Source organism: Dermacentor andersoni, chromosome 5, assembly GCF_023375885.2.
Source record: "Dermacentor andersoni chromosome 5, qqDerAnde1_hic_scaffold, whole genome shotgun sequence".
NCBI classification, from domain to species: domain Eukaryota; kingdom Metazoa; phylum Arthropoda; class Arachnida; order Ixodida; family Ixodidae; genus Dermacentor; species Dermacentor andersoni.
The window spans coordinates 157,095,890-157,110,884 of record NC_092818.1 but is presented as its reverse complement, the minus strand read 5'-3'; the positions used below and the strand labels follow the sequence as shown (position 1 = coordinate 157,110,884).

The window sequence follows — 14,995 nt, the reverse complement described above, 5'->3', positions numbered from 1 at the left end:
ATTTTCGAAGCAACGGGGTTATAAACCACAGACGAGCGAAAGATTGTGTATGCAAATTTAATTCAGCACCTACGAACCCTGCGTCGCTGTATTTTCGAACTCATATCGAACGATATTTTCCTGCTTTTCTCATGTAACATTCTTCGGAGGGTCGGTGCTTTCGAGCAGCAGAAATGAATAGCAGCAATTCATCTTTCTGCGATTGGGGAAAGACAAAGGCGCTCAAAGTGAGTGCTGGCGTGAACACATTATGTGTCTTCTGGGACCACTGCTTTTTTACAAAACTATTAGCTCTACGGCTGCACTTATGATCGCGCCAAGGGCTTTATTGGTTTGTATTCCTGTTTTCTATGCCTCTTTAGTTCAGGGTCCTGCACATAAAGAATATATCGTTTCACTGCATCGTCAAACCACGTTGGGAAAGATTATCCCATGCAGGGCTTTTTCGCGACTCAGACTTTCTGTCAACACACCTACAGACAATAGAAACGGTTTTACACAATTTTGGCTGGGTGTGGCCTTCGCCAACCACGTCCTACATAAAATATGAGGCGCTGAATGAGCGTCATCAGCTTGTCGAGGACCACATGAGAACACATCGCATGTGCCGTTAACTTATCCATATTATGCCCAGTAAAAGGGAGAATTATGGGTCCGGCTTAGAACTATGTAAACAAATAAAATTTAGTTGGAAGTTAGCGCCTGTCCGTCGTACATGTTCTTTTAGCCCGCGTCTTTGTAGCGCTGTTTTTTATTCGAGAACCGTAGGAAGTCCTGCGCTCTCTTTGGGACTACTCTTGCACCGTAGCTTTCTCCAAGCATTGCAAAGACGTCACTACGTACATGCTCTGCGGATTGTTTTGTTCCGTGCAACCTTACGTCGAAGTAATGACAGTGTACAGACCTTCTCAGTGAGCCGTTACCGCGACTGTAAATGGCGCGAAAAATCTGCTTTCGTTAAGTGCCATATTTCAATGCAGGTTTGGTGCTTAGCCAAGCAGAACGTACAACGCTTTTGGATTGGTAGAAATTACTGTGGGGCACTATGGTGCGTGCTTTTGACTTCTTTGGCCGCTCTTAGCCAGTGCAAGACTATGCGCGGTGTGCAGATTGGCAAGAATGATCGTCGTATGCTTCAGCACAAGCCGTCCTTGTTCACTGTACAGAAGCATCAATGTATTCACCTACTTCTCAAAAAAGCAGTGAACAGAACGGAATGTCAAATGTTGGCTTGTTTCTTTGTTATAGAGACTAGAAGTTTCAAGTTGTAATTCATGTAACACAATGTGATTCACGCTGTCTTCGATGCCATAGAATACATGCCACAGTTTCTCATCCGAGTTCGGTAGCAAAAACCTGAAGCAAAACAAAAATTGACGCTGCTGTAGTGAAAGTAACGAGCGTGGAAGCTACGCAAACCTTACGCTGACGCAGGGATTCTCACTAATTAACTTCGTATTTAGAATGTGCAAGAAAGTTCTCCTTTATTTCTATAGTTCATTTGTAAATTTCTGCCACCATCTGACGAAACTTGTGCATACGCCATGCGAGCAAGCCGATAGTACTATATAGCTTATCAATCCCGGGCAGGATAAAATGGACTGCACGAAACCGGTTTGCTAACCGGTTCAGGTACTCTGAACTGTAACTGACCCGGAACGAAACCCCAGCGTGTTGAACCCGAACCCGTATTTTTTCCGTTTGAAACCCTGGATTAAATTTAAGTTTTTGTTTTGCTTTTTTTTACTTTTTGTTTTAATTTTTACATTGTACTGAGCAAACATGCATTCAAACGGTGATGTCATTTTTTTTCAATGTCGCACTTAAGTTTAACATGACATCATCCATTAGTGTGTTTTTCTTTTCATTTTTCCATGTTAACCAGTATTTCATTTTATAACTTTCATTGCTTATAGCGCCCTAGCCTAAAGTATTGCCACGTTGTGGTGACGTTCAAAAACACAGTAGCATAAAGCCCGCATATCCTACGAACTGCGGGAACCGATGTTATGCGAAGCATTGTGCGGGGAGCCTACCAAGTTACCGAAACGAAATGCCAGAAACGAAATGAGATCACCAAGGCGTAGGCGGCAGTTTCATGACCTAAATGACGCGCATGTCATGGAATTCATGTCATGACCTATCATTTATGCTCGTCATACACTATTGTCATACTACATCAATTTTGGTACATACCAGAGAGAGAGAGAGAGAGAGAGAAGGGAAGACAGAAAGGCAGGGAGGTTAACTAGACTGAGTCCAGTTTGCTACCCTACACGTGGGGAGGGGAATGGGGAGTGAAAGAGGGAGAGAGAGAACTTAGGTATAGGATGTCTACAGTCTGGCACTCAAGTCTGTTTCCCTCAGGTAGCGAAAAAGCGCTCGAACTGCTTTCTGGGCCATTGAACTATGAGGCCAGGCCCCCAAGATCTTCGCTTCCGTAAATGGCCTGTCATCCAGTCTATTTAAGGCACACTGGAGAGTCTCGCGTTGATTATCGAAGCGAGAACAGTGGCACAGAAGGTGACTGATGGTCTCTTCACACTTGCACATCGCGCACATTGGTGAATCCGCCATTCCAATACGATAGCTGTAGGAGTTGTTGAATGCTACTCCTACCCACAGCCGACACAGCAGTGTTGCGTCACGTCGTGGAAGGTTCGCTGGTAATGTAAGTTTCAGTGATGGGTCGAGGCTGTGTAAACGACACTTAGAGTTCTGAGGTGTATGCCAGCAACCTAACGTGATTGTATGAGCGAGACTGCGAAGCTCTCTTGCAGCGTCGACTCTGGATAAAGGTATAAGGAGTGTCGGTGAGCCAGCCTGGGCACGTTGGGCAGCGTCATCGGCGAGGTGATTACCAACGATGCCACAATGTCCCGGCAGCCACTGAAATATGATATTATGTCCTCTTTCAGAAGCGCAATGGCAGGTTTCGTGGATTTGTGACACCAGCTGTTCATAATTGCCACGTCGTAAACTTCTCAAGCTCTGGAGGGCTGCTTTCGAGTCACAAAATATTGCCCATTTGTTGGGCGGTTCTTTTTCAATGTATTCGACAGCAGCGCGAAGAGCGGCCAGTTCAGAGCCTGTAGATGTCGTTACGTGTGATGTCGTAAACTTGATGACGACCGATTGAGATGGTAGAACAACGGCGCCCGTAGAATTTTCCGAGACGGAACCATCCGTGTAAACATGAATTCGGTTAGAGTATGAACAATGCAGAAGTTCCAGTGTGATCTGCTTGAGAGCCGCGGTGGTAAGGCTAGCTTTCTTCACTATTCCTGGAACAGCAAGGTACACAGGAGGCTTCTTCAAGCACCACATAGGGGATGGCGTTCTTGTTGCGGGTGAGTGCCTCAAAGACAAAGAGTGCCGGTTAGCCGCAATTGATCTGGAGAACGCTGCCCTGGGTCTTTTCTCAGGCAATCGAGCGAGATGGTGGTCAGGGACTCGGGATACATGGCGAACATGCACCCGGAGCGCGTCGATATCTATATAGGTCCTTATTGGGTGGTCTCTCGCGGTGGCAATTGTTGCCACGGTTGAAGCATTTCGAGGTAGCCCCAGACATGTTCGAAGGGCTTGGCCTTGAATGCTCTGTAGGACATGGATGTTAGTTTTGTTCGCATTGGACAGCACTGGTGTGCTGTATCGCAAGTATCCCAGGAAGAGCGTCCTGTATAGTTGAAGCATAGATGCCACGGATGTGCCCCACGTTTTACCGGCGAGAAACCTTAGTATGTGGGAGATAGAAGTAAGCCTCTTCTTCAAATATGTGATGTGGGGGCTCCATGAAAGGTCTCTGTCTATAATAACGCCTAGGAATCGGTGAGTTTTTGCGTAGGAAATTGTTTGGTGGTCAATAGAAATGGGGTACCAGGTCATGGGCTTGTGGGTAAAGGCGACTAAGGCGCACTTCTCGGTCGAAATGCTGAGGCCTTGCGCACGCAGGTACGATGATGTTAGGGTCACTGCTTTTTGGAGCCGTGCACGCACCTGGAGACGTGTAACTGCCGAGGCCCATATGCATATGTCGTCAGCATATATAGAAAGGTTTACTGTATGTGGTAGAACGTCGGCAAGGCCAAGGATTGCAAGGTTGAACAAAGTGGGGCTAAGAACCCCACCCTGAGGGACGCCACGGTAAGTGTAATGGTCAGCAGTTCGGCCATCTGCACTGTGCACAAAGAAGGATCTTTTGAATAGATAGCTCCGAATCCACCGAAACATGCGTCCACCTATTCCATTATTTTCCAGGGCATCAAGGATGGCTTCATGCGTTACATTATCATAGGCGCTTTTCACGTCGAGGAATAGTGCAACCGATATACGCTTGTGGTGTTTTTCCTGTTGTACAGACGAGACTAGGGCGATGACGTTGTCAATAGAGGAACGGCCTCTTCTAAAACCAGCCATGGCATCGGGGTATACGTTGTGGCGCTCAAGATACCATTCTAGGCGGGTGAGAATCATTCTTTCCATGACCTTCCCAACACAGCTGGACAGCGCAATGGGTCGGTAGGACGCTAGGTCAAGTGGCGACTTTCCAGGCTTCAGGAGTGGTATCAAGCGGCTGGACTTCCACCGCTCAGGAACGACGCCATCATTCCATGACTGGTTATAACATTCCAGCAGTCTGCTTCGGCCATCTTCACCTAGGTGGCATAAAGCAGCGTAGGTGATGCCATCTGGTCCTGGCGACGATGAGCGCCTGCATGAGGCCAGAGCAGCGTCCAATTCCTCAAATGAGAAGGACACATTCAATTCTGGGAAGCGTGTCGCAGGAACTTCACCCAGAATTTCACTATTGATGGTGACCACACTGCCCGCAATCTTCACACAGAAATCTTCGGCTATATCGACCTGTGAGCGGTCTTGATGGAGGGCTAGGGCTGAGAATGGGTGTCGTTGCTGTGGAGACGAGCCAAGGCCGCGCACCGTCCTCCATATGATAGACAGAGGCTTGCGGGGGTCAAGTGATTTGCAGAACGTCTTCCACCGTTGTTCCTCCAACCTGTCCATACGACGTTGGATTTTCTTCTGTATACGTCGAGCGACTCTAAGGTCATGTCTAAGGTCTAAGGTACATACCAAGTTAACGAAACGACCATGAGAGCACCAAGACGTAGGCGGACAGACGGACAGACAGACAGACAGACAGACAGACAGACAGACAGACAGACAGACAGACAGACAGATCTATCTATCTATCTATCTATCTATCTATCTATCTATCTATCTATCTATCTATCTATCTATCTATCTATCTATCTATCTATCTATCTATCTATCTATCTATCTATCTATCTATCTATCTATCTATCTATCTATCTATCTATCTATCTATCTATCTATCTATCTATCTATCTATCTATCTATCTATCTATCTATCTATCTATCTATCTATCTATCTATCTATCTATCTATCTATCTATCTATCTATCTATCTATCTATCTATCTATCTATCTATCTATCTATCTATCTATCTATCTATCTATCTATCTATCTATCTATCTATCTATCTGTCTGTCTATGTTTTTGTTTTTTACTACGTCTTTCCGTGATGTTGTCATAGACCACATCGTTAATGTCAGCTTCAGTCTCGCAGCATGGTGAAGAAAAACAAAACCACATCTGGAGACTGATAGAAAACACTAGCGTAAGTGATTGTTGATCTCAAGCACTATCGTAAGTGAGTGCCAATTTACCTTGTACTATAGACTATTCAGAGACCTCAGCTTAAGAACTATACGCTGGTTGAAGTTTATTTCTGCTATAAACAATAACGATCGATGCTGAGAGCCCTTCCTAGCTAGCTTTTTCCCGGTCATGTTCTAACGTATTTTTTTTTTCAAGCACAGAGTCATTGAAAGGAAGCAAAATATCGCTGTTACCCTTGGGAGGAGATTCACTTTACATTAACGAATAATACTACGGACGCATGGAACACATACGGAATTATGCGACGTATGTTTGATAATGCGATCTATGTGCAGGCTTGTACAAACAGCCAAGCGCCTGCGCTGACAGCGCGATCGGTTTGCTATGCCTTAGAACTTGTGGGTGAAAGTATCGAATGTACTATTTCGCGAAAGCCTGTGGCCATCGGTGCACCTCAGCATGACATAAATTGTTCAGCAAAAGGGCAAATTTCACGGATAAGAAAATAAGGTGGAACATAGGGACGCTTACTAAACCAGCTTCCAGAAGGCTACCTGCCGTCGATGATGGCCGATAGCCTTCTGGAAGCTGGTTTAGTTAGCGTCCCTATGTTCCACCTTATTCTGGCCTCCGTCGCAGACCTCGAGCTGGGCCCCAGATTATATAACTACGTCCGTTCGTCACTGACGGGGCGGAAAGCGAAGCTGCGGATCGGCGACTTTGTCTCCGACGAGGTGCTCCTGGGCCCACGGGGCACGCCACAAGGCTCGGTCATTTCGCTTGCTCTCTTCAACATCTGCATGATCGGCCTCTCGATCATGCAGATCGAAGCAAGCTTCGTGGACGCAGCTGCATACCGAGATGGCAAGGCTTTTGCGGTTTCCGTCGTGGACACGCTGGGCAAAGTCATCAACTGTGCTTCCGTCCGGACGACGAACCCCGAGGTGGCCGAGCAAGTGGCCGTTGTACTCACCACGCAAGACGGTCGGAGAGAAAGGGTGTCTAGCGATTCGAAAATGGCCGTTAGTGCATTACAGAAAGGCCGCGTAGCTTGGCAGGCAATTCAGATTCTGAAAGGCGCCAAACACGGCGACACCTTCATACACTCCATCCTTTGGCTCCCTGCACACGTCGGGGCGATTGAGGGCGTTCCTCTGAACCGCGCTGCCCTCGGATTGGACGTCTCTCTCCCCGGACACAGAGACGCTCCTATAACGCACAATGAACTTACTAAATTCTTTTACTTAGAGAGAAGGGTTTTCCCGCCGCCTCACTCCAAGTTAAGCAGGCCGCAGGCGGTCACACTCAGACTCCTGTAAACGAACTCCTATACCAAATCCGGCGTCCCTTAAAGGGACACTAAAGGTTAATATTATTTCAACGTCGACTGTTGAAATACCCTCCCAGAAACCTCGAAACGCTTGTTTCATGCGAAGAAGAGACTTATTTTAAGAGAAAATGCGTCCTGAAGTGTCCGCGTACCTCAAGCGCAGTTCAAATCGCCCGCCCTGCGATTGAGGAGTGGTGACGTCATGGTCTCATAGTGACGTTGCGCCGTCGGTGAGTAAAATGGCGCCCGCAGACAGTGCTACGGCTTTTCAGCGCAAAAGCAAACGCGCGGTCAGAAACGGAGCCAAGGCAGAGCCGACAGCAGCTCGAAAGCGGAACTATGGTGGCCAGCGGAAGGGAAAGCGCGCGACAATAAGCTGGTTCTTTATTTTATGACGCCAACTTAGACGCTCGTTGCAATGGACGACCCTGACAACGACACATTGGCTCGCGATGCTGGGCTCGACTTCAGCGATTTAAGCACAGATGAATGTGACCTGCTCCTGAGGGCTCGCGCTGCCGGCGTCGTTGCGTACTACTACGACGGCAACTGTATGTCATGGCTGTACATATTCGTACATTTGTAGGTTTTCCTTCTTGAAAACTAAACGCCGCACTCACCGCCCCCCGTCTTCTACCTGCAGTTGTTCTTGCGCTTCGGAGAATGCAGGCAAGACCGACGGAACAGCGCTACGGGAAAGCATTGCTTTGAAAGGCACTCCACATGACTTCAGTAAGTCGGCGTTGAACTCGTAGAGCTCTGGACAAAAGTGCAGCGAGCGCACTATGCGATTTTTCGGTTCTTTGCCAACGCACTGTGGCAGAGGTACGGCACTTAACCACTACGAACGGAGAGGTTCACTCGTTGGCACACAGTGATAAGTAACGTTGGATTCGCCGCTGCAATTGCCCTTGGCCAAGTTCTGCGGACCGTTCCTGCATCCCACGACATCACATGGACGTGGCATTTTCGCTGCTTGTTCCAAATGCAAGTTTCGCGAGACAGCAGAACCAGCGCAGCACGACACGATAACGAAACAATTGAAACTCCCAAGCGCGCGCGGCGCAGAGTCGAACGCGCAGAGTCGAGCGAAAACGAAACCTTTCGACCACCCATAGTACTCAAAGGTAACGTCAAAATGTTATTTTTTCTTAGAATCGAATAGAAGTAGACAAGTAGCATTTTCTTCCGTCCTATAACCTAATGAAATTACCTTTTTAATACGATTAGTTCAGTACTAGTGACATAAATGATGATGAGGAGTGTTTTCGCCATCGGGCTAGTACCGGAATGTCGCTGGGGGGTCTCAAATCGTGTCATGCATTTACCTCAATTTCTCCGTTACTAAATCTCTGTTCGCGATTATATTGACGCCTTAGACGTTCTAGAGCGTTGCTTTATCACTTTAACTTCACTTCATAATAACCTCTAGTGTCCCTTTCGAAGCATATATCCCGATATTTATCCGAATTGTTGTTGCGTGGCCTGTGGTGAGTTTGCTACTTTGCCTCATATGCTCTGGGAGTGCGGTTCGCTGGGCCCGAAGTTCACCAAGGAAGAGTGGGACGCGCTACTGCGAAGGCCCGTCTTTGAGGACCAAATCCTGACCGTCCAGCAAGCCCGCGATCGGGCCGACAGACTAGATCTCTCCGTCCCGTGGTGGGATTAGTGGGGTGCGCGTTTTATCGCGTTTTGCTGAACCAAATAAAAGTTTATTCACTCACTCACTCACTCACTCACTCACTCACTCACTCACTCACTCACTCACTCACTCACTCACTCACTCACTCACTCACTCACTCACTCACTCACTCACTCACTCACTCCTGAAGGCTAGCTTACATTGGGAGAGAGAAAAAGGTGAACGTAAGCATCAGGAATCTAGAACACGCAACGCTTAATCAACAGTCGCATGAGGAAGGTCAGTGCTACGAAGTCAACGACATTTGCATAGGCCAGCCGTCGACCTTGGACAGCACAGAATCGCCTTAAATACCTTCTCGACCGAAGAGGGTTCATCACGGTGTTGGGTTACCTTCTCGAGTGCCATCTCGAACATTGAACTAATTCTCTGTGCAAATAATGTCTTCGCACAAGGCTTGCAAACGTCATTACGAAGGTCCTGAATCAGTACGACGCGAACAAACTGAAACAGCTTTGGTGCACACAAGTGCGGCGACTAAAAACCGACACGTATCTTTCTCGTCGCACAAAGGTTAGAAGAACGTGTAATAGGGCGAATTTGTAGCAGTTACTGATGGAATGAAGACAGCACGTTAACGAAGACACACTGAGAAGGAAAAGAACATCGGCAGTGTGTAACAGGGCGACACCGCCAGATGCGTGTTTTCTTCGGTTTCTGTGTGTTTAGTTTATGCAATAAACAGACAGTGTCGCAGCATAACTTAGCGAGAAGCTGATCAGAGTCGATCGGCAAGTGACTTCAACACGATCGAAACCACTCTAGTAACCATAGCCGAAAGGCTGGAGGCCTTGGCGTTGGTATTGTGCTGCGCGCAACTACGTGAGGCCTACAAAAGCATCGGCACGACAGGAATGTGAGTTTTGGGGAAGAGAATGGGCGTGTCTTGCTCGGCGACGCGCCGCGCGTTCCCGTGCCGGGGCGTCTTCACCCGTTAATTACAACCGCAGGCGTCGACGAAGCCTTGACGAAGAGCGGCGTGCAAGACCAGCGCGTCAGCGCCGCTGTTTGCCCTCCCTATTTCCCCACCGCTCTGTTTATCGGCTTCCCATCTCCCTGCGCCGCCCGCGGGCATCAAAGGAGACCACGAATCCTGCCGGGAATTGATTCATTGTCTTCTCGCCAAATCTCTCTCTTTGTTTTTCTTTCTGCATTGCCTGGTCTTATCTATCGAGGAAGGTTTTCGGCAAGCGTGCTGTCGTAAAGGCCATCCCTGTGTACTGGAGGGCGCACTTTTACGTCGCCACCAATGGCGCCTACGGATACGAGCGTCGACTATTCTTTTCTTTTCCTTCGCCTCTCCCCTATTAACAACTTTCTTCCCGTCACCGCACGTGCATGCCTGCGTAGTACGTTCGCGTCGCCACCTACAAAAGGACCACCTCGCTTTCTTCATGGCCTGACAGGATGCGCAGGTAATCAAAGGGGTGGAACCTCGGGTCTTTCTAATAAAGCCCCGCACCAGCAAATACTCTTGGCGTCGGCGGCGGCGTTTGACATTAACCTGCCTCGCTATTTGCGGTAAGTGGTTTGTCGAAGCCCGAGGCGCTCTTAGGAATACTCGAGCGTACCTGCGCTATTGCTTTTCTCTTTTCTTTCTTGTCATCCGGGAAAGCAAAGTGCTGCTTATGACGGTAAGAGTGCAATTAGACGCAACAGGACTAACGCTGCGCTGTAGAACACTTTCGTACACGTTGAAGAACTTCCATCCATGGTACATCACTTGCAGCGTTCCAATTACGGGTACGACGCTTTGAACCTCCAGCTTTAAGTGGTGCCATGAAAGTCGTTAGCCAGTGTTAATTTCCTGTTGGAAGCAGAAAGAAAGGACCGCAAGTAAGTCGCCCCTTAATCAGCTCCAGAGAATAAATGTAAAAGACATTCCGGAGCCACGTATTAGGGCTTCTTTGAAGTTCTTCGCAAACACTATTTTCGAAGGCTGCACGGACGTCCTTAGTGTCTATGCTATTGCACTTGTATGCAACAAAATTCAAGAGCGTGATCTGGACGAGTGGTGGGGTGAGAACGCCTTCAGAAAATGTGTTTTTGTTTCTGTTTGTATGTCTTCACCTCGTTTTCATGGAGGTTTGTATTGAAGAAAAAAAATTCCGATTTCAACAGTGGTTGTGACATCATGATTTAGAAGCTATTCTGGATCCTATGCTTATCGAATGGCTAGGCATTTCTAAACTCATTCAAGTTGCAACGATTTCATCTTCAGCTGGTACCGATGGTATTAACTATACAAGTTTCTGAAAAGCACCCAGACTTATTCATCCCTTATACTGTCGTACGTGTTTTCGCAGTCATTGCAGAGTGCCACGTTGCCGGATGAGTGGAAGGTGGAAAAGGTGGTTTCACTGCATAAATCTGGTGACGTTCATAGCCCCCGAAACTACATACCAATTTCATTAACGTCAGTTCCATGCAAGTTGCTTGAACACATATTATATTTTATAGCGTAATGTCGCATCTCCAATCGAGCTGTTTCTTCACACCTAATTTGCATGGTTTTCGCAAACACCTCTCCTGCGAAACCCAACTATTCGCTTTGCTAATGATTTGTTTTTCATTTTGTATTGTACATTATTTGTGGATTGCATTTTTATACATCTTGCGAAGGCATTTGATGCTGTGCCACATCAACTACTACTTTTCAATTTAACTTAATCTTGATACTAATCTGATGAAGTGGATCGAATGCTTTCTGCAGGGCCGTACCCAGAACGTTACAATTAATGACTGTGACTCACATCTATGCCTCGTAACATCCGGAGTTCTCCAAAGTTCCGAATAGGTCCTCTGCTTTTGCTAATTTGTATTAACGACCTCCCTGATTCCATTAACTCACAAATTAGACTCTACGCTCATGGTTGCGTATTATATAGACAAATATGTATACATTCTGGTGCAGTCACTCTTCAGTTGATCTGGATAACATCTCCACTTGATGCACACTTGTTCTATGAAACTGAATATTGGTAAGTGTAAAGCAGTGAGAATAGCGCGTATACGTCTAACCAGTCTTCATGCACCTACTTCCTTAATAACTGTCCTTTAACTTCTGTCTTTGAGTATAAGTATATTGGCGCATATATTACCGCCAACCTATAATGGAAAACACACGTTGAGCATATCACTAAAGATCCTTAGCGAACACTTGAGTTCCTTCGCCCTAGTTCTTCCCTGGCTCCTGTGTCCCTAAAACTACTTCTATATAAGACTCTTGTGCGGCCGAAAGTAGAGTATGCTTCTTCCGTTTGGGATCCCCCCCCCCCCCCCCCCAAATCACTCATACAACTCCTCTAATCCATCCAAAATCGCTCTGTTCATTTTATTATTTCGAATTATTCTCGTTAAGCAAGTGTTACACTTCTCAAGAAAACATTAGATCTCCCTGACTTTTCCTTACGCCGCCGTATTTCTCGTTTATCCCTCTTTCACAAAATATATTTCATCAATGAAACTCTAAAGCAAACACTTTTTATTACTGCCACTTAATTTTCACCACCGGTTCACAGTTGGCGTGCCAAGCTGCAGGACTAATTTTTATTTTTGTTCGGTCCGAAGACTAGCGCGGACTGGAACCACCTCCCCGTCTACGTCGTGTCCATCGCGGTACCCGAAGCCTCCCAGTCTGCTGCATATGGTCATGCTCATTAACCTACCTACTACATATGTATTCTTGTCTATTACCCGCTCCTCTCTGTAACGCTGAACTACCCTGAGAGTAAATAAATGAAATGAAATGAAAACTGAAGCACCTAGAAAAAACAGAAACTTGGTTTCCTAACAGAGGGAATATACAGGTGGCCCAACTATCATACACCAAGATTTAAAATATATCCAAATGCCATTTAGCTGGACAGAACCAGAGTCCCGGTACAATTTTCTGTTGCTCTATACGTGCTACACAAAAGTATTTTTCGGAGCGTGAAAGAAGCCCGCGAATACACGTAAATTGCCTCGAGCGGCCAGGTTCGCGGCAATTTTGCGTGTATAATAATAATATAATCTATATTATTTGAGAAGTTTATTAATTAGTCAAACATAATTACGTGGTTAGGCACACTGCAAATATATTCTCGGTATGTCTAAGCGACGGCAAACAACAATACCCTGGTTCTGTCCAGCTACGTGACATTTGCATATGTTTAAATCTTCGTGCATGATACTCGGGACACACTGCATATCGTCAACGCGTTTCGATTCGTGTGAGTTGCGTATGGCTCTCACAGAAGCGTCTTGCTGTACTATAGCGGCGACGCAATAGCGACAAAGATACAGTGGCGGTAACCACGTCGTGATGTCAGCCTGAGCGCTCATTGTTACGATCGGCCAGACGATAGGCTGCGACGAATCGCTTCGTGAAGCCAACAATGCGCCCCCCTCGGACAGACCTACAGCGCCAGCAGTTCGAGACACGTTTGGCGGACCGAGTGTTGTTTGTTGGTTCACTGGTCACCTTCACGGACCAATGGAAGAAACTCCTGGAAAAGGGTATTCTACGGTGTTCCCTCACGGACTCCGGTAACCGCCACGGTCATTTGACAGACGCCCCAGCTAACTGATGGGTCGCCCCAAGAACCAAGACGTGCCAGCTTGAGTCAAGCATGACAACCCTTGTCTACGAAGCTGCCCTCCTTTCTGTGGGTTCAGAGAACAAACTTTCGGGAGTGAGTTTGTGAACCTTCGCCCTCAACACGGGTCCTTCGACGATTTTGGATGCTTCGATCGGACAAAGGTCAGACGGCAGATTTCCCTGGACTAGGGATCTAGGAAGGACAGAGGGGGTTTAAGCAGACGTTTTCGGCTCCTCGGTGTGCTTAACTTCAGTCATGGTAGGCTGATGAGATGTAATGATCTCCACTATTCGTGTAGATATTGTAAATAAACCCAGTACTCCTCGTTGTAGATGACAACACGTTACTCCCTTCAACAACGTCCTTAGCCTGGATGAGCCGGACGAAGGCATGCGCCAGCTACCCCTTTTTACCTGCGCGAACCCAACTCTTACAGTATAGACCATTTCAGCGCAAGAAACGTCGATGTATTGAAAATCTAACTTCTTTTCGAGCGCGAGCCACAGGAGAACAAAATTAAGTTCGGTGATTGGACGCGCCAAAACGGCGATATGATTACGAAGCTCGCCGTAATGAGGGCCTCCGTATTTATTTTGACCACCTGGGGTTCTTAGGCGCGAGCGTCTCTTTTCTCCTTTTTTTTCTTTTTTTACATTTCGCCCCCATAGAAATGCGGCCGTCGCATACATCATCAAGCCTACGTCCTCAAGTTAAGCAACGCAACGCCATACATAGCCACTGGGATATCGGAGCACGTAATAACGCAGCGACTTATGTCCTCTAATTGGCTGTCATCGCTTTCATCGCTTTCTTTATATAAGCGAAGAAGTCCTCTGATCATGTCAGCAGCACCTGGCGGTGAAGACCAGGCCAAAGCACGAAAATTATAATGGGGGCAGGGAGTTATGTTACACAATAGCGGTACCCTTCGCGTCGCCGTGTAGAAATCTGGATTTATATGAGCATTATCAATCCAGCTATTTCGAGACGGCGGGGTCCATTTCCAAATTGGACGAGAAGAAACCCCACCTTCTTTACAGAGCCCCAATGCGATGCCTCTCAGACTTTCTTTTTTGTGTGGGGTTGTTTTTCTCTGCACTTTATTGCAAGACCGTGAGCAGGTGGAAATAAGGCGAGACTCTGAGCAAATAAGTGGGACGCGAAAGTACACGAAAACGGAAGCTCGAGTTATACTGGCTTTCTTTTTTCTCGTTTGCTTGCTTCTGATAATTTATTTAGTTCCACTCGGCAGACTCGTCCCGGTCAGCTGCCTCCTCTGAATAGTCTGCTGCTTTTATATAGTAATCGTCGTACTTACCTTGTCGTTTGCTTTCTCTCTATATTTTCCACGCGCTCTCTGCGCCCTAATATGGGCACGAGGAAAAACGACGGAAGCGGTTACCAAAAGTGCTGATGCGTTATCGCTCGATGGTGGACACCTGAACTACAGTTTTGTGTTAATGGAGTGGGGAAAAAAGAACAGGTAGATAAAAAGGCGTGTAAATGCTGCACTCCGAGACGGCGAAGGACACAGAAAAGATAAGGTGATATGCGAACTTATGGCGGCCGATCCCCCTCGTGAGCAAGAGCCAGGTGTTGAGACGGCAAAAAAAAAAAAAAAAAAAAAAACTACAACTTTGTGCCTCTTTTGACATCGCTCTAGTGTCTTGCATCGGCCGTGATTTATGACGTCACTGTTTTCATTAGTTTAAGCG

At 47.0% G+C, this 14,995-nt stretch overlaps 1 protein-coding gene across 3 annotated transcripts in view; it reads left to right on the top strand.

Annotated features, from left to right (window-relative positions):
• Positions 1 to 14,995, top strand: part of LOC126531446 (thrombospondin type-1 domain-containing protein 7B-like) — an 834,929-nt gene that overhangs the window by 494,202 nt on the left and 325,732 nt on the right. The gene's annotated exons all lie outside the window — the stretch shown is intronic.